Here is a 22,602-nt window from a genome sequence, read left to right as displayed (position 1 = left end):
CGCTCATTTATGGCTCTTCTCTTTCTCCTCCTCCAGTTTCTTCACCTGATGTATCCAAGCAGGACCCTATGGGGCCTTCCCCAAACAGACTCACCCCACCCCATGTCCTCCACCTGCCTCTTGTCCGTAGAAAACTGTAGCCTCCTAGGCCTTCTCTGAGTTCCAAAGAGTAAATTTAGTCAGAGAAGTGAGAAAGTGAAGAAAGAAAGGAAAACAGTCAAGCTAGACAAAATAATAATAGCTTAGCCATTATACAAAGTCAAGGACCTTTAGTTCCTCCTCAGGGGCTACAGATAATATTCTGAGCCATGTCCTTTGAGCTGTTTTGCAGAGGCTGAAAATCCCATCAGGTGAAAGAAGTTAACTGGATGCTGCCCACAGCACGTAGATCCCCAGACCAGTTGGAACCAGAAGGTTGAGGATGCTGACTCCCGATCACCTCACCACCAAACAATCAGAAGAATGTCCACAAGCCGATCACTTACCCCACAACCCCCCTCCCTCACCCTGTCTTTACAAACCTTTCCCTGAAAGCCTTCAGGGAGTTTGGCATTCTAAGCAGTAGCCAACCGGACTCCTTGCTTGGCACCCTGCAATAAACCACAACCTGCTGTCAGTAGATTGCCTTTATTGCGTGTGGACAAGCGGACCCACATTTCGTTCAGTAACACTGACTCTTCCCCTTCTGGCTAAGGTCCTTTGAGGCTCTGGGTAGACTTTGCCACAAATTTACAATGAATAATCACCAACAGACAGTATTTATTCACACACAGAGGAAAATATATCCAACTCTAAGTAGCAGAATGTGGATGCTTCTTATCATAGACTTTATTCTTTAAAAGGAATAGGTCTACTGCTTTTATAGAAATGATAAGTGCTTATTATTTTTAAAAGATGAAACCAAAAAATAAAAACCCAGTACAATCTAGAAATAATTGTTCTTGACAGTTGACATACAAAGAGATGGAAGGATGAGTAGTTCAGATCATATTCAGTGAAATAATTTCATACAAATGGGATCATATTGTATGTGCTTTTAAAATTAAAATGCTTATACTCTTTTCCTGCGAGTTAAGTAAAGGAAAAGAAACAGGGGTGAAACAAAAGGAATTGTTGAACCTGAAATAATATGTTTTTAGCACAAGAGAGGCATTTTTAAAAGATTCTTCTAATTTTAAAAGGATAAAATAATGAAGCTTTCACTGAACGCTTGGGAACATATTTTAGGAAAGGAGTTGTCCTCTGCTGGGTGTCCACACATGGTGGCCCCCGCAGGTGACGTGATTGCGCACAAAGGTGGTGGCGGGGTGGCCAGGCTCCTGTCCACCTTTGCCGTTTGTCCCCTATCTGAGGCTTATCTACCATCCCCCACCCCCGGCAGGGCTCAGGGAGGAATTCTAAGTGTACCTTTACCTCCATTTTTAAATTTTAAAAAAACTGTAAAAAAGATAAAGGGAAAAGTGAAAACTGGGAAGATTATGTATAATATATATGACAGGAAGAGGGTTAGTATTCATAATCTATAAAGAACACTTACAAACCAATATGAAAAAGGTAAACAGGGAAGGAGGAAAAGAGCAAAGGATACATACGAACAGAAACAGAAAGACGCTCCACCTAATAAATATCAAAAACATGAAAACTCAACCCACGAGACTCATTTTTCATCTTTCAGGCTGGCAAATATCCAGAGCTGGCAAAGGTTAGAGAAAACGAAGCCTGTAGTTATCAAAATGATACTAAGGAAATGCCACAAATGACACACATACATTTGACAAACTAGATGATATGGACCAGCTCCTCGAAAAACACAAACTACCATAAATGTCCCAATATGAAATAAATCATTTGAAGAGCCGTATAGCTATTAAGGAAATTGAATTCATAATTTAAAAACTCCCCCAAAAGAAATACCCAGGCCCAGAAGTTTTCAATAGAGAATTCTACCAAATGTATAAAGAATTTACACCAATTCTTTACAATCTCTTCCAGAAAACAGAGAAAGAAGGAGCACTTCCAAACTCACTTTATGAGGTATTACCCTGATACCAAAACCAAAGGCAGTACAAATAAAGAAGACTAAAGACCAATATCCCACAGAATACAGATACAAAATGCCTTAGCAAAATATTAGCATAGAGAATTCAGCAAAATAATAATTTTGCTGAATAATTATACACCATATACACCACAAAAATACATACACCACAAAAATAATTATACACCATAACCAAGTGGGGTCTAATTCAAAGGATGTAAGGCTGGTTCAATATCTGAAAACCCATCGATGTAATTCACTATATTGACAAGTAGAAAAATCACGTGACCATATCAACTGATGCAGAAAAAGCACTTGACAAAATTCAACACTCATCCCTGATTTAAACAAAAAAATGTTCACAGACTCACAGACTTAGAGGGTGGGCTTGTGGTTGCCAAGGGGGAAAGGTGAGGGGGAGGGGTGAATTGGGAGGTTGGGATTGGCATATACACACCACTATATGTAAAACAGGTAATTAACAAGGACCTGCTGTATAGCACAGGGAACTCTACTCAACACCGCAATAACCTGTATGGGAAAAGAATCCGAAAAAGGATAAATATATGAATATGTACGAGTAATTCCCTTTCTGTGCACCTGAAACTAACACAACATTGTGAATCAACCATACTCCAACGTAAAATAAAAATAAAACTTTCACAAAACTAAGAATAGAAGGAAACTTCCTGACTTGATAAAGAGAATCTACAAAAATCCTACAGCTAACCTCACACTTAATGGCGCAAGACTGAATGCTTTTCTCCTAAGACTGAGAACAAGGCAAGGATCTAACAATCCAACTGGAAAACAGGCAAAAAACATGAAAAGACATTTCACTAAGGGGATATGTGGATGGCAAATAAGCACAAGAAAAATGTTCAACATCATTAGCCATTAGGGAAAGGAAAATTAAGACCGTTATGAGATATTACTACACACCATTAGAACAGATAAAAATAAAAATAGTGACGACACCAAAGACTGACAACCATGCAGAGCAACTGGATCTTTCATACGTTGCTGGTAGAATGTAAAATGGTACAGACATTCTGGAAAATGGACAATTTCTTTTTAAAAAAATACTACACATACACTAGTCATACAACTCAGCAATCACACGCCTGGGCATTTATCCCAGAGAAATGAAAACTGGTGTCCACACAAAAATCTGCACATGACTGTTCAGAGCAGCTTTTCTTGTTTGTTTGTGGAAGAGCCCCAAATTGAAAACAACAAAAATGTCCTAAAATAGGTGACTGATTAAACCAACTGCAGTACATCCATGCCATGGAATACTACTCACTAATAAAAACGAATGGACTACTGATACATATAACAACTGGGATGGATCTCTAGGTTATTATGCTTAGTGAAAAAAAAAAGCTTATCTCAAAAGATAACGTAGCAGATGGTTCCATTTCTGTAACATTCTGGAAATGACAATATTAAAGAGATGGAAAACTGATGAGTGGTTGCCAGGGGTTAGGTTTGGTGAGAGGAAGGGGAGTGGGGTGATTATAAAGGAGTAGCACAAGGGAGAGCTTTGTGGTGATGGAACAATTCTGCATCTTGATTGCACTGGTGGTGACATGAATCCACACGTGATAAAATGACATAGACGTACGCACACACATTGCACCAACGTCTATTTCCTGGTTTTGATGTTGTACTGTACTTACATTAGATGTACCCATTGGGGGAATCTGGGAGAAGGGTACATGGAATGTCTCTGTACGATCTTTACAACTTCCTGTGGATCTATAATTATTTCAAAATTAAAAGTTCTGAGAAATCGTATATGTGGCTCACATTATATTTTTATTGGACAGCACCTCGGTCCTCCATTAAATCTGACATAAACTCAGTCTACCTAGATTGAGCCTTGAGCTGCTACTTGGTTCTTGGTGGGTCCCTCTGTTCAGCTGCCTCCTGTTCATTTCAACCCCAACAATGTCCCCACTCACCACCAAACACACACACGTGCATCCTTGGCTGGGTCCTTGCTGGAAATGGCTGACCACCAGAACCACAACCCTGGCCCCCAGCCCACCGCTCTCTTGTTCACTGGTTTCCCACCAACTTGCCCGTGCACCAGACATCCTTCTCCACCCCCAGACAGTCATGTATGATAATGCCAGACTGCGGATCCCAGTGGACCCTGATATCAAAATACCAAATTATCCCCAAAGGGCTCAGACCTCTATCTGGACCTGAACTTCAGGCCCCATCCCCTTTTGGTCTCTACCCCTAAGCGGGCCCAGTTCACAGCAGCTTCAACTTGCCTCTCACCCATGTGCACCAGCATTATGCCTTGGTGCCCTTCCCAGACACTCAACAACATACAGCTTCATGCAGAAGTTTCACACCTCACCAAGGCATGACCACTTCTCCCCTGAAGTCATCTCTGGAAATGACATTCTTCCCAATGAGTAAAATTTGTTGATTTTATCCCCCTAGCTAGTTCCACGATATTTTTGAGCTGCCATTAAAGCGTCCTAGACCCTAGTTTCCTGGTACTATATTGACACAAGCTACAAAGAGCTAATGTACACTGTCAACAAACAATTACAGCTTTATCACTTGCAATATACGGAATTGCATCTTACTAGGCATTTTCTCTAACCAGATACTTACCACTGCTCTGCTCTTTCCCAGGCTTGGGAGATAAATTCTAACATGGAGGGTTCCTCAAAGGTGCTAAAGCTGGAGGGGGTGGGCAAGCTTGAGTGCCCCCATCTGGATACTTGAATCACTCCTCTGCCCTGCGGCCTGCTCTTCCCTCACCCACTCCTTATTGCTGAATTGATTTCAGACGACTTGATGACCCCGCAAGCCAGGAGGAGATATCACGTTGCATGTCGGAATAAGCAAATTAAACTTTCAGATTTTCACATCTTTTATCTGACAAGTCTAAATACTATATTGAAAGGAGTGAGGCATTGTTCAATAGTGCAATCCAGACTTATTAGCGAAATGGGGTAAAATGATGGCAGGAAAGGCAAGAGGCTCCTATCGCTGTTGTCTGTCTTGTTGACTCTAAAATGTGTGGAGAACAGCTTTTGCAAACAGATGGCATGGTCCCAGATGTAAGCTAATACTCTTCTTTCGCTTCACCAAGGCTTCTTGGATTTTCCACTTCCTCAGGAGCCTGGCTTGTCTCCCTGCCCAGAGGAGCCCAGAGTCTTGGAAACGGGTGATGCTCATGACCCCAAATTTCTCACTGTCCCAGTTCAGAATCCATCAATGGCTTCCAACTGTCCTTACGATTAAAACCAAAATCCCTAAGGAGGCCCACAAAGCCTGCCTGGCTCCAGCCCCTCCAGTCTTCTTTGGTCAAGGGTGGGGGCAGCAGTCAGCCCGGAGTGCAGGCAATAAGGGGTGTATTTCCTGTGGAGAACTTGAAAACAATAATAAAGCAGACTTGAAAAGTCTACTTATTATCACCATGAGTCTGCACCCCGAACAGTGTCAGTGATAAAATCCTCTTCCCCGCCTCTCTCCCACCCTCCTCTTTGATACACTGCTGGTTTCAGTTCCTTCAATTGGCCAAGCCCCCATCCTCAGGGCCTTTGCACATGCTGTTTCCTCTTCAGAACATTTTCTCACATCCCCTCCACCTCTTTGATTAACCCCTTCTCATCATTCAAGTCTCCTCACAAATGTCAACATTATTTTCAGAAAGGTACATTCCTGACCTCCCAGACTAGTCTATTTTGCATTCTTTTTTTTTTCTTCTTTTTTTTGCGGTACGCGGGCCTCTCACTGCCATGGCCTCTCCCGTTGCGGAGCACAGGCTCCAGACACGCAGGCTCAGTGGCCATGGCTCACAGGCCTAGCCGCTCCGCAGCATAAGGGATCCTCCCGGACCGGGGCACGAACCCGTGTCCCCTGCATCGACAGACGGCCTCTCAACCACTGCGCCACCAGGGAAGCCCCTATTTTGCATTCTTGAAGGTCCCTGTGGAGGTCACTGCTACTCTTCACGTATCTCCAGCTTTCCTTCCAGACACTGGTGGAACGGTCCCTCCCCGCCTTTGCTGAGCTCGTGCCTGGCCACGGCACTGGCTTTGCCGAGGATGGATGGGTAGCAGCGAAGTGTGCTGTTTCAAGGCGGGAGCCTCGAGGACCCTGGGTTCCTTTCACGAAATTCCCCTCTTCCCTTTTCCCTGCTGCAGTGACCCTGGCTCTCTGTCAGCGGGGGTGTCTGAGTGATTTCACTAAGCAGACAACCCCTGCACACCACCTTTGAGCATGCAGTATGGCAAGAAAGAAACTTTTAGTGAGTTAACCCTTGGAGATTTGAGGGTTGTTTGTTACCGTAATGTTTCTAAGTGTAGATTTTTATTACTATTCAGGTACGGTGAGGGCAACAGATGAGGAGGCAATTGCCATTGAAAAGATAGTTTGGGGCTTCCCTGGTGGCGCAGTGGTTGAGAGTCCGCCTGCCGATGCAGGGGACACGGGTTCGTGCCCCGGTCCGGGAAGATCCCACATGCCGTGGAGCGGCTGCGCCCGTGAGCCATGGCCGCTGAGCCTGCGCGTCCGGAGCCTGTGCTCCGCAGCGGGAGAGGCCCGCGTACCGCAAAAAAAAAAAAAAAAAAAAAGATAGTTTGTTACAGTTCCCAAAGGTGGGGGAGGGAGCATACCATGCCACACGGGGCCACACGGGGAAGCACCAGGGTTGGTCAGGACGTAGAAGAGATGGGAGGAAAATGTGAGCAAGAGCCCTAACTGGGGCTGCAGTAGGGGAAGGAATGGGCAGCCGACTGCCCTTAGTTGTCTGACATCTGACCCTGGGGTGCTTAGGGCAGGGGGATGGTGGCTTAACAGCTAAGAGCTCAGTAAAGGAGGTAGGTGGGCTCTGAATTGGTTGGTTTGCATATAAAAGGCTCACTCCCAGAAGACTAGTTTGCTGTGTCTTAGAATTGCTAACCCTGAGAGGGGCTGCCTCTCCTGGGTCAGCAAAGTCCCAAGATGTCAAAGCATCAGAAAATATTTGTATTATTTGTGTGATTAACACACACAGCCATACATGGCCCATCCTGACAATTACCCTTTTTTTTTCATTGCTAGCATTTATCACGTTTCCTAATAAGATGTATTTTGGGGTAAATATTTTTATTATTTTTGTAATTATTTTGTTCAGGTCTCCATGAAAGCAGTGGATATGTTTGCTTTCCCCATCCTTGTCCAGTTCATTGCATACAGTAAGTTCCCTACATATGAACAAGTTCCGTTCGGGGAGCGCTTTCGTAAGTCCAATTTGTACGTTAAGTCCAACAAGGTTAGCCTAGGTACCCAACTAACACAATCAGCTATATAGTATTGTACTGTAATACGTTTATAATACTTTTCACACAAATAATACATAAAAAACAAACAAACACAAAAAATAAAGCAAACGTTTTTAATCTTCCAGTCCAGTACCTTGAAAAGTACAGTGGTACAGTCCAACAGCTGGCGTACAGGGGCTGCCATCGAGTGAACAGGCAAGAAGAGTTACTGACTGGAGGAGGGAGAGGAGGTGGGAGATGGTAGAGCTGAAGGATCGTCAGCTATAGGAGACGGAGGGCAAGCTGCAGTTTCACTCACGCCTGACGCTGATGGCACAGGTTCTGGTTCCTTGCTGGATTCAATTCTATCTACTCTCTTGAAAAAACGATCCAGTGATGTCTGGGTAGTAGTTCTTTTTTTCTCATCATAGATGACATGGTAGCACTGGATTGCATTCTGAACGGCTGCTGCAACCTTCATGTACTGTTGTACGTTCAGGCACTGTGCCTCAAAAACTAACAGTGCCTCCCCAAATAAAGAAAATCCCCTTGCCATTTCCTGCATCGTGAATCTCTTCGGTTCTGCAGTTACTTCTTCCTCTTGTCTGTCTTCGTCCTTTCTCTGGGCCTCCAATTCCTGGCACTTCTTAGCAGTACCAGCTACATCACCACTGCTTTTACGCTTGCTTCCAGACACCCTGGGCTTGAAATAAAGACACTTTACTACTGTACTCTATACAGTACTGTACAGTAAGGTACACAAAAGCGCAGCCACTTGTAGAGGATGCACGCACGTGACAATGTATACCAGACACATGAACTAACTTACGTGATTGGACATGTGAATGCACATTCGCGTCTTTGAAAGTTCACAACTTGAATGTTCGTATGTAGGGGACTTGTATTTATTTTTGAATGAATGAATGGAGGGTTATCTCTCATTTCCAGGGGCAGCCACACAGTGTCACAGTTCATCGTGATGCTGCCAGGATAGACAACAGGAGGGGGAGACAGCTGGACATGGTATAAGTAACACTTACTGACTCTGGCCATCTCCCTACACCCACGAAACAGGGTGAGATACAAGGAAAAAGCAGCCTGTTCTGAACATCTCCAGGAAGAAGAGGGCCTTTTAATGGGGCTATCAGGAAGAAGGGACAGAGGGAAGTGGAGGGAGGGTGGAGAGGAAGCAGTGAGCCCAGGTGGGAAGGTGAGACTGCCCCAGGCTCAGAACTGCACCCTCCCTGCTTTGTGGAGACTGAAGAAGGGAGACACCCTTAGAGGGGAATTGCTCCATGGGGCACCTGGCAAGGCTGGACTGTCCACAAAAGGGCTGGTACGTCCCCACCCAAGTTTGGCCCAGATGCAGCTGAGTTGGTGCTGCCCACCTGCAAGAAGCACTGAGGCCTTGAGCATATCAGCAGTGGCTAGTGTGGCCTGAAGACCGGGGGGACCCTCCTGAAATGTTGAAGTCTGTGAAAGACTTGCTTGGGGGAACCACAACAACAGCTGAAATGAGATTTCTCACCTTCATGAGTGGGGGCTCTAGGTCAAAAAATTTTTTAAATGCAATGATGTGACACTTTTTCCACCCAAGAGAAGCATTTGCATATTCCTACCTGTAAAAATAAAAGGTAGTCATCTGACTCCAGGAGACAGTACCCATGTCTGAGAATTCCAAGGCTCTCAGTTGACTGACTACCATCTTCCCAAGCTGGGGCCTCTGGGCTCTGAGGCACAAGGGTTGGGGTGAGACCTTGAAGGAACCCTGTCAGGTGAGGAACAGTTGAAGGAAGTGGGCATGGAAAGTAAAAGAGAATTGGTCAGGAGAGAACTGTCTTCAAATCCCTGAAAGTCCATGCCTGACACGCCAACGTCCTCATGAAATGATGAGCGAGAACCAGGACCGCAAGGACGGAGGTTCTGGGGAAGCTACTTGGGTCCATCAACATACAGAAGAACATGGGCAGTCACACCTGCTTGGGGAGGGAATAGGCTGCCTCTCAAGGTCAATCCAATTTGAATTCCTCAGTTACTTATTGAGTGCCAATGGGTGTCAGCTGCTGAACCTCAGAGACGGGTCAGAGCCGTGGGCTGAGCTCACCGGGACATGGCTTTGTTTCCACTAATCAGAGGACCCATGGGAAAGACCAGAATGAAACTCTTATCTCCACGAACTCTGATCTGGAGCCTTAGAGTCCGTTAGTACAGTAAAGTGACTCCACTACTGGAGCGTGTGTAAATCCTGATTCCTGATGTCTAGAGAAATAGGAGGATAGGACAGACGGAAGAGTAAGGCTTTATTCGAGCGTCTTCCAGGCACATGGCGGCCTTCTGAGATAGGGACAGAACAATGAGGCGTCCCCGCGTGAGTACTGCTGTGGCTGGTGCTCTAGGACTCAAGTGAAACCAGAGATCTGGTCAGCTCTAAGGGCGTGATGACTGGGAATGACAGAGACAGACCACCCCTTGGGTGATGTGGCTCAAGGCTTTGCCTTTGCAGTACTTGGCCTGCCTTTCTGCCTCCGCTCACATCTCTCTCCCCTTTGCTCTCTCCCCTGCACACACATGGGCCTTTACACTTCCCTTGAATGTGCCATGTTTCTTCCCACCCCAGGGCCTTTTCATATGCTGCCCCCAGGGCTGTGTGCACTGCTCTCTCCCTTAGCCACCCAGGCTGCCACCACCTCACCTATCCATCTACCACTAGCTTCTGGGGTCTCAGTTTGAACGTTACTTCCTCTGGGAAAGGGTTTGGAAATCCCTGAAAACCTCCTCCAATAACAGAGTATTTCTCCTTTATAATATGCATTCCAATCATAATGAACTGATTTTCTTATCGAATTACTTGTGATGTATCTGTCTTTCCTTCTTGATGGTAAGTCCCTCAAAGGTAAGGACGTTTAACTTCTTCTCTGCATCACTAGCACATATAAGATGGAATATTGTTACGGACTGCATATGTCCCCCAAAATTCATATGCTGAAATTCAAACTCTCCCCAGAGTTAATGGTACTAGGAAGTGGGGCCTTTGGGAGGTAATTAGGAATCAAAGAGGAATCAGGAGGGTGGACCCCTGTTGAATGGGATTAGTGCCCTTACGAGACTCATGAGAAAGCTTGCTTCTTCTCTCTGCTCTCCATCCACCATATGAGGATACGATGAGAAGGTGGCAGTCTGTGTGTGACCCGGAAGACAGCTCTCACCAGATCCTCACCGTGCTGGCACCCTGATCTTAGACTTTCAGCACCCAAACATGGGAAATAAATCTCTGTTGTTTATAAGCCACCCAGTCTATGGAATTTTTTTTATAGCAGCCCGAGCTGATTAAGACAAATATGTAGAGAATGAATGAATGAATATTCAACCATTAGAGAGTCGACAGAAAACTTGTGCATGGGATGAAGTCCAGGGGGAGAAAGCAGTCACAAGCTTCCAAAAGACAGAAAAAGCCTTGACTGTTGTCCTTTGAAAGGCCAATTTATCAGGTTGGCCCTTGACTGGAATCTGGGATCATGGATTTCAGGAGGGTCCCCACCATTCCCAGAACTGATAAGAGTGTCCTAAAATATTTGTATAAACACTATGGTTTATACTGAACACCTGCTTTCCCTCTGAATCTGGAACTTTAGTACAGGCCAGGCAGAGGGTGCCCATGCAATCTGCCACCAAGAAAAACTCTGGGCACTGAGTCTCCAATGAGCTTCCTTGGGTGGTAACATTTCACTTGTCACAGTTCACTGCTGCGGGGAGTAAGCGCATTCTGTGTGCCTCAACTGGGAGAGGACTCTTCGAAGCTTGTGACTGGTCTCTCCCCCCGGACTTCATCCCATGCGCAATTTTCCTTTGTTGTTTTGCCCTGTATCCTTTCATTTTAATAAATCATAGCCAGGAGTGCGACTATATGCTGAATCCTGTGGGTCTTCCAGTCAATCATTGAACCTAAGCTACGAGTGATCTTGGGGACATCCAACACAGAGGGCGACAAATAAACACAACCCAGATTCTTCTGCAAAGTACAGATACTAGATTATTCTCCGAAGGATACTCTAGGTGTTCAGTGGTTAAACAGAAATGGGAAATGCTGGGTTAAACAAAGTGAAGCAAGGATTTTTCGAAAATAAACGAAAAACAAGGTGCTTATGGGAGCTTTTAATAAGCTAACAGCAAACTTCCAAGGCAGGAATAGATTATATAACAGTTCCCCGACACATCTGATCATAAATACTTTTATTGTTAAAGCAGCACATGGGCCAGGGCTGTGTGGAACCCTCTCTGTGTGGAACCCAGAGCTGTGTGGAACCCAGAGAAGGCAGAGAAGGCCAGGGCTCTGTGGAACCCAGAGAAGGCAGGTCACAGCTTGGGCTATTGCTACGTTGGCCAGGACGTTGCTGATGATCCGGGTGTCAGAAGCCCTGAGACCCACAGTGACACCAAAAGGCTGAAGAGTGCCCCAAGATCTAGAGATCCTTGTAAGAAATCCCCATTTCTGAGGGTGACGCATGCATGCCTCTTGCTTGCGCTCTTAAAAAGCCCAACAAATATAGAATTATCCAGGAATAAACAGTAATATAGCAAATTGGGCCTTTATTGAGTGGCTCTCATCTAAGGCTCTTAGCACTTCAAACAGTGATATTTAAAAAAGACATGTCAGTTGACCTTGGGAATAAAAGAGTATATGTAAGCAACATTTGTCACACTGAGAGGCTTGGCAAATAGTGTTTTGCTTTGCCAGCAGCCCTACTCCAGACAGCAGCCACTAGTTAGTTACATAAACCATTAAGCTAAAAACAGAACTATCATCACAGGCGTCATCTAGTAATTTTCAGGTAATCGATGGACATCGGTCATAATCACGCACAATACACAGACACACAGAGACACCCTTACAGACACATGTGCTCTTTGGTAATTCCCATTTGCATTTAATCAAAAGCTTCTAAAAAAACTGGGAAACTTGGAAAAATCAGGCCCTCTATGCTTTTAAGTATATATGATATATATATCATAAACCCTTTTTTGCTCAGAGCATCCTGTGGGCTGGGGTTCCATGAAACACTCTGGGAAATGAAATGCCCATGGCAGGCAGCTCATGGAGATCATGCTGCTGCTACACTGGATATAAAAGCACTGACGCTCCTGGTCTCAGAAGCCCTTGAAACCCACGGTAACCAAAAATCTGTAGAGATGGTTCTTGTGCTGCCCCAAGATCTGGGGATCTTTGTAATAAACCCTCATTTCTGAGAGCGACCTGGCATTAGCCAGATATCTGTTGAAAAACCCCAGCTTAAGTCCAAAGGATCTTCTCTCAAACGTTCCAGTCTATCCAGAGAACATTCACTGGCTGTACAAACCTCTCCTTTCAGCTGCCCACGTCCATTTATTTTTCGGAGGCCAGGATATCTTTCCTAAGTATCTGGTTGGATGGGAGCAATGGTAGGCCCCCAAATCACCATATATACTTTCTAGAATGCATGCAGGCTTTAGAAGCAAGGTCTGGTGTCACAGCAGGCCCACCTGCTGAGGTCTAAAAATAGGGGAACAACACTGTATGTTCGAAATGCAAATCCTCTCAACACACTCTGTCCACACCCAGGAGTATTTCCCATAGGACTGTAGCTTCTGGTTCTGCAGCAGGGAGTTCTGGGTATTCCCTCTTTTTGCTCTCTGCCAACAGTTCCCAAAACACAATCCATGGAATACCATCCAGTGTTATGTTAATAGGTTTGCCTAAGAACATGCCTAAATAATTTTGGAAAATGCTACACTCAAAGAAGCACCATAGTTCCCAAACTGTGCGCTGAGGTACCCTGGGGTGCTGCAGGGAATTTACAAGAGCACTGAGGGATATTTTAAATTTTCAAGGGAAACTGTGATATTCAATATCTACTGGACACACAAAGTATTAGCTAGAAGTAGTTCCAGTTTCAACTTGAAGCTACATTCCATTAAATGACATCATTTCTTTTCAGACCTGGGTGTTTGGTGGTTGGTGTGAAATAAAGTAGGTGCTGTGTGACAATCAGTACAGAACAGGATGTGAGGGTAGTAGTGTCCAATCGGATTCCAAGGTTTGAGAAGCTGTGCAGAGCCCAACAAGTACACATATTCCATTAGTAAGTATTTGTGATTAGTTAAGGATGAAATAAAAATATGATATTTTCTTTCAATTTATATTATTTTTTCAAAGAGCTACAAAGTTGTTATGATATAAGTACTTATTCAGCTAGTCAGCCCTTACTACTTAATAAATGGAGCTGATAGGTATTTCTTTTATCCATGGAGCATGGTGGAAATATTACTGAAGCACTTAATGGTATCTCAAACTAAGAAATGTTGGGATCCTGAGTATTACTGTATTAAAGGCTCTGCGAAGTCCTTCAGCAAGAAAGACAGAGTTTGAGCCTTCACTTCTCGGTTCAGCACACCCATGAACAGCCTTCTTTACAACATCATCTCAGGAAATCTAGGTGGATGTTACCCAGGATTTGCTCTATGATCTGACAGGTTCAAAAAAGAGACTAGAGTCTTACTTATTCCCACAATTAACATTTAAAAATTATTTCTCCTCAATCATCCATTTAAGAAATATTAATTGTGTGCCCTATTATACATCATGTACTATGCTTGGCTCTAAGGATAAAAATTTATAAGACATGGACCTGGCCTTCAAGGAGTTCACCCTCAAAAGGAGGCATTCACGTTAATTTATCTGAAAATTCAGCCACTTCTCATCACCTTCATTACTGCCATCCATCCTTGTTTAGGGCACATCCATCTCTTGCCCCAGTTATTGCAATAACCTCAACTGGTCTCCCCATTTCCCCCTTGTCCTCCTACAGATCATTCTCAACAAGGCAGCGGCATGATTATTTTAAGTCCCATCATGTCACTTCTCTGCTTAGAACTCTTCTAAAAGTGCCCTAGTTGATTTCACAACAAGTTAAAGGCCTTGGGCAATCCTCTGACACCACTACCCACTCCCTCTTTCTGTATTACCAACTTGTCTCCCCCTGCTCACTCGCTCCAGCCATCGTGGCCTCTTGCTGTTCCTTGAACCCATCTGGTAAGTTTCTGCCTCAGGGCCTTTGCGCGTGCTGTTCCCTCAGCTTTCCCCAACTACCCCATCTCTTCCCCGACATGTCCATGGCTGGTTCCCTCATCTTCTTCAGGTTTTTGTGCACTTTTACACTGAGGCTTTCCCTGAACACTCCATCTAAAATTGCAACCCTCCCCGCCACCACTTCATGGCTTCTGATCTTCATCCAGCATTTTCTCCATAACACGAATCACCATCTGACGTATTACATATTTAATGAGGCCTTATTTATTAAGTCCACCTTTCCACACCAGCATGTGAATTCCACGACAGCGGGGAATTTCATTCATTTGATTCCCTGGACTATGCTCAGCATTAGAGAACAGAGCCAGCTACACAATAGGAGTTAATAACTCATTTTATTATCGCTGAAGACACGATGCTAATGCAACACAGTTAGTGCAGTGATAGAGATGTGCCCGGGGATTTCAACATCACCAGCCTGAACTGATGGAAAAGATAAATTATTAGTCAGTCATGCAAAGGACACAGAGGGTAGTGGGAGGACAGGGAGGTCATTTGAAGCAAAGGGGATGGCATGAGCGGAGGAAAGACAACGCCCAACTTTACGTGTAATTTATGAAATTGTTCTCCAACCAGTGTCAGGAGAACAAATGGAGACCACCAGCTGTTCCTCCTTCACATGTTTGCCATGACTGCTTAATTACCAGTCTCCCTGAGAGAGGGGATTTTTCTGGAGGCTGCTCAGGTGCAGACTTTATTTGCTCCTACAGGATCCTGGAAAACCCTAACCCAGCTTGGTCTTCCGTGACGGAGGCTGAAGCGCCCTGCACCATGGGTCAGGAGGGCGTGGTGGGATGGCAATGGGGAAGGGGGCCTTTGAGGAAGAGGGGCCACCGTGTTCCAGAAGGCTGCTGCTTCTGTAGCTAACCCCCGCCAAATCGGGCCAGTGACATCCCCCATTTGGGAAGGGAGGCTGTTCTCTCTCCGTCCAGGCTGCCCTTAAAGGGGCTCCATGGAACAGCTGGGACCTACCTAGGCCCTTAGACGGTGCCATCCTAGGATTGGCATTACGCAGAAGAGCTTTGCATTTCCTGTTCCTCACATACCAGGGAGATACAAACAATGGTCCAGATATAAGTGAGTGGTCAGCAGTGTCTCTCCCTGGAGATTCTCCATCCTAAGGACTTGTGCCCACCTAGCCTCTAGCAGCTGACGCCACTCTGGGAAGAGAGCAGGTGGGGTCTCTGCGAGCTCTGGATGGCTCAAGATGCTGAAAATATCTACAAGAGGGCAGGGAGGCTGTACTGAGAGAACGGGGTGGCCCACCTGACCTGCCCCTGCACCACCATGCCCTTCCTCTTGGCCACCAGAGCCTGTTCTGAGCATGGTACCTGGTATGAATCATCAGGGTCTCCATGTTAGAGACCGAACCTCCAGTGTGCAGCATCGGCGCCCAGGAATGACAACCATCATCGTCACCAGCTGCGGCAAACCCTCCTCCAGCAGCCGCTGGATAGGAAGCCGAGGGCTCAGGCACCATCCCTGTGACCTGGGCAGTAATGCCCCTTGGACATGGTTGAGGGCAGGACCAGGGCCAGGCCCAGGCCACACAGGGTACCACGCCCACTGTTTTCCCATGCTCCAGGGAACCAGGATGCACAGAAGCTTCCAGAACAATGGCCTTCAGGAGGCACTGTGCAGATTCCCTTCCAAGCAAGATGACTGACTGGGGTTCTGCTCAGTCTGGGTTCCTAGGCCAGGCTAGAATGTGGAAACAGGGCAAGCAGGACCCACAGCTGTGCAACATGAAGCACAGCGCCGAAGGCCAGCTCACAGGTGATGGGTGATGGTGGTGATGAACAGTGGGGGGTCAACCTGACTTATCATATCCGAACAAGAGAGGTGTGTAGTTGATAGTAAAGAGCCCTTCCCTGTGCCCTTACCCGGAGACCTGAGAGGAAGAAGGCACAGGGGCAGTGAGACAGCTTGGTTACCTGGGATTTTTTTGTAGGGGGTTCGGGGAATCTCTCAGGCTCTATCTGCCAGTGTCTGTATGATTCTCTAACTCCACGTGGCTTCCAGGGCCACCATGGAGCACAACTCCAAGGGGTGCCATTCATATCACAGTCTATGGCCCTGGATTCGGAACTGTTGCCTTATCCCTGAATTTTGTCTCTTTGCCCGGAGGCTCAGACTTACTCAACTGGCAGCCTAAATTTGGAAATGGGTTTTACCCCCTGGATGCCATCATTTTGGTCATCTTTGGTGTCACACTTCGCAAAGCAGAGACTGATCCAGAGCAATCCCTTAATCCCCAAGATTCTGCCCAAGTCTACAGCGAGTGAGATGATACACAAGAAGGCATGGGTGGGATAGGGAGGGTGGGAGGGAGGGAGACGCAAGAGGGAAGAGATATGGGAACATATGTAAATGTATAACTGATTCACTTTGTTATAAAGCAGAAACTAACACACCATTGTAAAGCAATTATACTCCAATAAAGATGTAACAAAATAAATAAATAAATAAATCTCATTATCTTGTGGAACAAAAGAAAGAAAGAGAAAAACAAATACCATATGCTAACACATATATATGGAATCTAAAAAAGAAAAAAAAGGTTCTGAAGAACCTAGGGACAGGGCAGGAATAAAGACGCAGACGTAGAGAATGGACTTGATGACATGGGGAGGGCAAAGGGTAAGCTGGGACGAAGTGAGAGAGTGGCATGGACATATATACACTACCAAACGTAAAATAGATAGCTAGTGGGAAGCAGCCGCATAGCACAGGGAGATCAGCTCGGTGCTTTGTGACCGCCTGGAGGGGTAGGATAGGGAGGGTGGGAGGGAGGGAGACACAAGAGGGAAGAGATATGGGAACATATGTATATGTATAGCTGATTCACTTTGTTATAAAGCAGAAACTAACACACCATTGTAAAGCAATTATACTCCAATAAAGATGTTAAAAAAATAAATAAATAAAAATAAAGAAGGCATGGGAGCCTGGAGACAGCGGCAGGATTTAAGGGAGTGGTGTGCGAAAGTGATGGAGGTACCGCGTCCACAGAGAGGTTCCCACTGGCCTCGCCTCCCATGTGATCATCATCCTCCATCAGTCACTCCATCTATCTCCTCATAACCCTGAACGGCTTCTTGAAATGTATTTATTTGGTAATTGCCTATCTTCTTCGGCTTGAACGTAAGTTTCATTTAGAGCAAGGACTTTGTCCGTCTTGCTTAACTTTATGTGTTCAGGGCCCAGCACAGTGCCTGGCTCAGAGTAGATGCTCAGTAAATCCATGTGAAATGCAATGAATGGGTGAGGAGTTGGTGGTGTCAGAGAAGCTAGAAAAAGAAAGTGTTCCCAGGAGAACAAGGTCAACAGGCAGCGAACACTTTTGAGGGGTCTGATGAGGGAGGATCAGAGGGTCGACGGATGTGGTAATTAGGGCAGTGGTGAGTTTTCCCAGGGCAGTATGGTGGAGCGGTCAGACTGCACCTGGGTTACTGCGGGGAAGCCGCCCCTAGGAAGGGAGGAAGTGGGGACACTGAATCGAGACGGCTCTCTCAAGCAGTGGGGTTGAAAGGAAGAGGGTCAATCAGAAGCTAGTTTTAAACAAAAGCTTTTTTTGCCCCCTAATCAGAAAATGGTCATTTCCACCTTCCTCTCCTGCCCACCCCTTCCTGTGGCTCCTCTCTGGGCACACACCATTAATCACCTTTCATTACTTTATTTTTTAATAGAATAAGCAAGTTCGTGGGCCTTCGTTTCAGTCTAATAGTCATTCTCTTGGCAGGATAATAATTGATACCTTAAGTGACGTCATTAATCAGCAGGGACAATTAGAACGACATTTAAGGGGAGGATGATTTGCCATGTCGCCTGTCTAGGAAAGACGGAAAGGTCCCCACTACCTCTAGGTAAGAATGGGACACTTCCATGGGTGACTCACCCCTCATTAGTCCACCTTCCTGGGTCCCTCTGAGCGAAGCAGAGACAAGAAATCTCCAAGGAAGGTTAAAATGTAGTGGTACACGTAGGGTCACAATGGGCCCATTTTCATTGCTGGGCTCTGCCACCCTTGAAGCCCTCTTCCTGTCTTTCTTCCTTGGGGAAGAAAGGTCTGCCTTGCTCTAGAGATTTCTGAAAAGGCCAATGAAAATACAGCTTTGGTGGATGAACTTCTCAAAGCGTGGCAAGAAAGCATGCCATTTCAAGGCAGCCTTGGATAAACCTTTTGATCAAGTGGCATGCTCTCTCCAAGTTCATGCTCATCACTTTCATTCCCTTTGGAAAAGAATTACCGGGTGGGACACTCAGGAGAATGTGACAGGTATGGAGTACCTGCCTTTCAATAAGGCATCAACGCACAAGAAGAGGAAAGGTGGGCTAGACATCACCACAATAATACAGATTCGTTACCTGCTCAACCACCATGCCCAGATGTCAGCTGGGAATAGGGCTTTGTAACAGAGTCCAGCCCTTGGTCCTGCCCTGTCCACCATAAATAATTTTTAAATAAAGTCCTTATATTGGAGTGATTTGAGGTTTATAGAAAAGTTGCAAAGAGAATACAGAGAGTTCCCGTATACCTTTTATCCACTTTCTCCTCAAATTAACATCTTCCATAACCATGGAATTGGCCAAAATGAAGAGATGAACGATGGCATTTTACTAGGAATAAACTACAGCCTTTATTTGGGTTTCACCAGCGTTTCCACTTCTTCTGTTCCAAGATCCAATCCACGGTACTACACTGCATTTAGCACCATCAATTTTAACGTCTTGTATGGGAACACAGCTGGCACCCTGGTCAACTTATGACTGGTATGATGGAGACCCAAATCCAAAAGGTCCCCCGAGGCTTAATATAGAGGACTTGCATTGAAGACAGGTAAGGGTAAATTCTTGTCCTTGACCCCTAGCCCAAGCTGTAAAAGTAGTTGCCAAACATTCCTGGGGCTCGAAGCTGACTCTGATTGCACGCTCTGGTGCTAAGAAAGCTTATGAGACCTTGGGATACCTTCTCAGGGCTAGAGTGTCGGAAGGGAGAGGGCGCCGATTCTGGTCCATCCGTGTGGGTTTGTTTACCTCCTAACTGCTTTTATTTTTCTAAATCGTATTTAAAAGTAAGAATCTTTCAGAAACACAAGAAAGTCCAGAGAAGAATATAATAAGCACCTTTGTGTTCAACACCCACTAAGGAAAAGAAGCGCTGTAAACACAGTCGTAGCCCCGGGGAGCTCGCCCTGCCCCTGGCATGGCGACAGGACCCTCCATAATCTGGCTTCTGCCTCTTTTCCCATCAGTCATCGGCCCCCACCGCAAAGAACAATAACAATAAACAAATATGCAAAGTACCAACTCACCCCCAGCACTCCAGCCATACAGAAGGTCGAGCGATTCCCCAAATACAGCCGTGGTGTATACACGCTGGCCCCTTTGTACCCGCTATCCTCTCTGCCTGGACCCTTCCCGCACATTCATCCCCTGCCATTTCCCAATTCCAAGTTCTTCTTTAAGACTTGGCTCAAGTGGCACCTCCTTAGTCATGCCTTCCTGATCCTTCCAGGTGTTCTGCCTCTCAACTCTCCTCGCTCTGGACACATCTCTCCAAACTGCACTGACTTGTCTATTTCCTTTATGTTTCTGCTTTGAGCTCTCCAAGGTCAGGACCCGTGTCCGGTTCGTCTCTAGATCCCACCATCCAAGCCTAAGGCCTGGAAATAAAGAGGTGCTTGGGGAATATTTGAGAGGCTTGCAGTTTCGTGTGATAATTAAGAAAATAATCTCTAGTGCTTGGGTTTGCATCCTGGCTCTGCGACTAACTAGCTGTGTGATCATGGTCAGGTGTCTTCACATCTCTGTGCCTCATTTTCCCCTTTGCCAAATGGGGATTAATAATGGTATCTCTCACACAGAGTGCTGAGATGATTCAATGAGTTAATATAGGTAAAGTGTTTAGAATAGTGCTTGGCACACTGTAAGTACTCAGTAGCTCTTATTATAATTATTTCTATCAAAGTTTTTAGCACCTGGTACCTATAGTCACCTGGATCGGGTTTCCACAAAAGCAAGACCTAGCTTAAGGATTCGTGTGCAAGTGAGTTTATTTGTGAGGTGATTCCAGGAAGCACAGTGAAGGAGAGGGGAAGTGAGTTGGAAAGGAGATGCATCCCATAAAGGGGTGCTAGTCACACAAGGTGTCATTGTGAGTCCCACTGGGGGATGCTGGGAGTAGGTGTAGAACAGGCAACTCAGTAGTCATACCTGAAGGGAGAGGAAGCTGGGGTACTGATCCACCAACTTTGTTGGTTGCTCCTGGAGACTTTAGCTCCAACCACTGAGCTATGGTCGGGGTCTCTACTGGCTCTGCTGCGTCTCCCTCCACTCCCATTGGATACTTAAGCACATGATCTGTGGGGAGGGTGGGGGGCAAATTCTCGAAAAGGACTTCTGATTGTGCCCCTGGCTGCCTGCCTTCCTGCCCTGCCCAGGTCTGTTGAGTGCTGCTGGCCCCCTGCCCTGTCTCTCCCCCTGACTCCATCCTGATCACAGCTTCCCAAGGGCTGGCACCACAGAGAGGCAACAGCACTGAAAACTGACCGGCGTAATGGGCCAGCGAGCCATGCCATCCTCAGCGCCAGGCTGATGACTAGCAGAAAGCATCCCTTCTCCCTCTCATGGACCCCTCATCCCTGGGCTTCCCTCGTCAGTCCCATTCTGACAATTTTTTCTGCAGCTTTAGTAGCAGCTCCTGGCATTGGGGCAGGACCCATAGCAACACGTACAGCCCATTATGGTGATTTGTGGCCAGGTCCCCGCCCTCTCCCAGCAGGTGGCTCAGAGGCTGGGCCTGAGAGAGGTGGGCTGAGAGAGGATCCAGCTGCCCCCTCCTGCCTCCCGCCCCCCCCACCCCCCCCCGCACCTCCTCCTCCCTGGCTGCCAGCTTCTCATTACTCCCTTCCATAACCCCCTCGCTTGTTTGTCCCTGGTGCCTGGTAATTAGGCTGTGTTAATTAAACCATGGGCTCTGGCTCTGCTCACCCGAGCTCTGTTTACCGTAGATTTTCCTGCTAGGACTGCAGAGATCGTAAAAACAACAACCCACCTTGTCTCTCAGGCTTATTTACTAACTTTGCCATAAATAATCAGGGCAATTTGCGTATTACTACTTGGCTTTTTATAGCACCACACATCTGAACACTGGCAGGCAAGCTGGGGGCCGGGCAAGGAGGTGAGCCGTGCTCTAGGTTGGCAGTGACATTGGCCAGAGAGGCCTCTGGCTTCCTCCTTTAACCCAGACTGTAAAGCAGGCTTGGCTTCTCCTGGTCTGAAAGCAGAGGGGGACCCAGTGTAGAGGTGGGAGGAGGGGGGAGAAGGCGAAACCAGGCATGGTCAGGGGCAGAGGTGGGCACAGCTGTAGTGGGAAGGGAGAACTCCAAGGTGCCCCTTGGCAAAGGATGGCCTTTGTGCTGAGGGCAGAAACGCCCCCTCCCCAGGGTCCTCCATCACGTAGGAGCTGGTCCAAGCAGAGCACTTGCACGCTTGAATCAGACCCTGGCTCTGTCATCTACTCACCGTGTGACCCTAGGCAGGTCACATCCCTTCTCGAATCCTCATTTCCTCACCTGCGAGATGGAGAGAATGGTGGCACTTCCCTCAGAAGATCTTTGTGATGACTCAGCGAGTTAATGTAGGGAAGGTGCCTAGCAGGACGCTGGCGTAGAGGGAGGGGCCGATATGATGACGATAATGATATAAAAACAAATCCTCTACATTCCTACAGCCACCAAACAGAATTTATGAAGAAAAATAAACCAAGATATACTCTCAGGAAAGAGAAGGATTTAGCTGTCAGGCTACAGTCTGGATCAGGATGGAAAGATGTAAAGGGCCCGCAGCAGCAGAGGGACTCCCTACCCACCGAGGCCGCCGAGGGGGCAGGGAGAGGCCGGGTTTGGGCTATAACTGAAGGCCGGCAGGCATCGGGGTGGGTGTCAGCCCTGAGGGGCCACATATGCCCGCAGGGCCACTCCGCCCTGGTTGCCAAGGCACACAACTGGCCTTCAGCCCTGCTCATCCTGCCGTACTGAGCTCTGATCAGCCCCCTCCCCCGGAAGCCAGGACCCTGCTCCCCACGCCCCAGCCCTGAATTGCATTCTTACTTCACCCCCTGCCAGACGGGGAGCGTGTTACAAACTGGACGCTACATCCTT

General features: G+C 46.6%; 1 protein-coding gene across 1 annotated transcript in view; it reads right to left on the bottom strand.

Annotated features, from left to right (window-relative positions):
* LOC149750792 (CUB and sushi domain-containing protein 2-like) overlaps nucleotides 1-22,602 on the bottom strand; it is a gene marked incomplete at its 5' end in the record, with an annotated part of 54,284 nt that overhangs the window by 1,592 nt on the left and 30,090 nt on the right. The gene's annotated exons all lie outside the window — the stretch shown is intronic.

This window comes from Delphinapterus leucas, chromosome 1 (genome assembly GCF_059928025.1).
Source record: "Delphinapterus leucas isolate spDelLeu-1000000601 "Yukka" chromosome 1, BTC_Dleu_Yukka2, whole genome shotgun sequence".
Taxonomy (NCBI): domain Eukaryota; kingdom Metazoa; phylum Chordata; class Mammalia; order Artiodactyla; family Monodontidae; genus Delphinapterus; species Delphinapterus leucas.
This window is presented reverse-complemented; position numbering and strand designations above follow the sequence as displayed.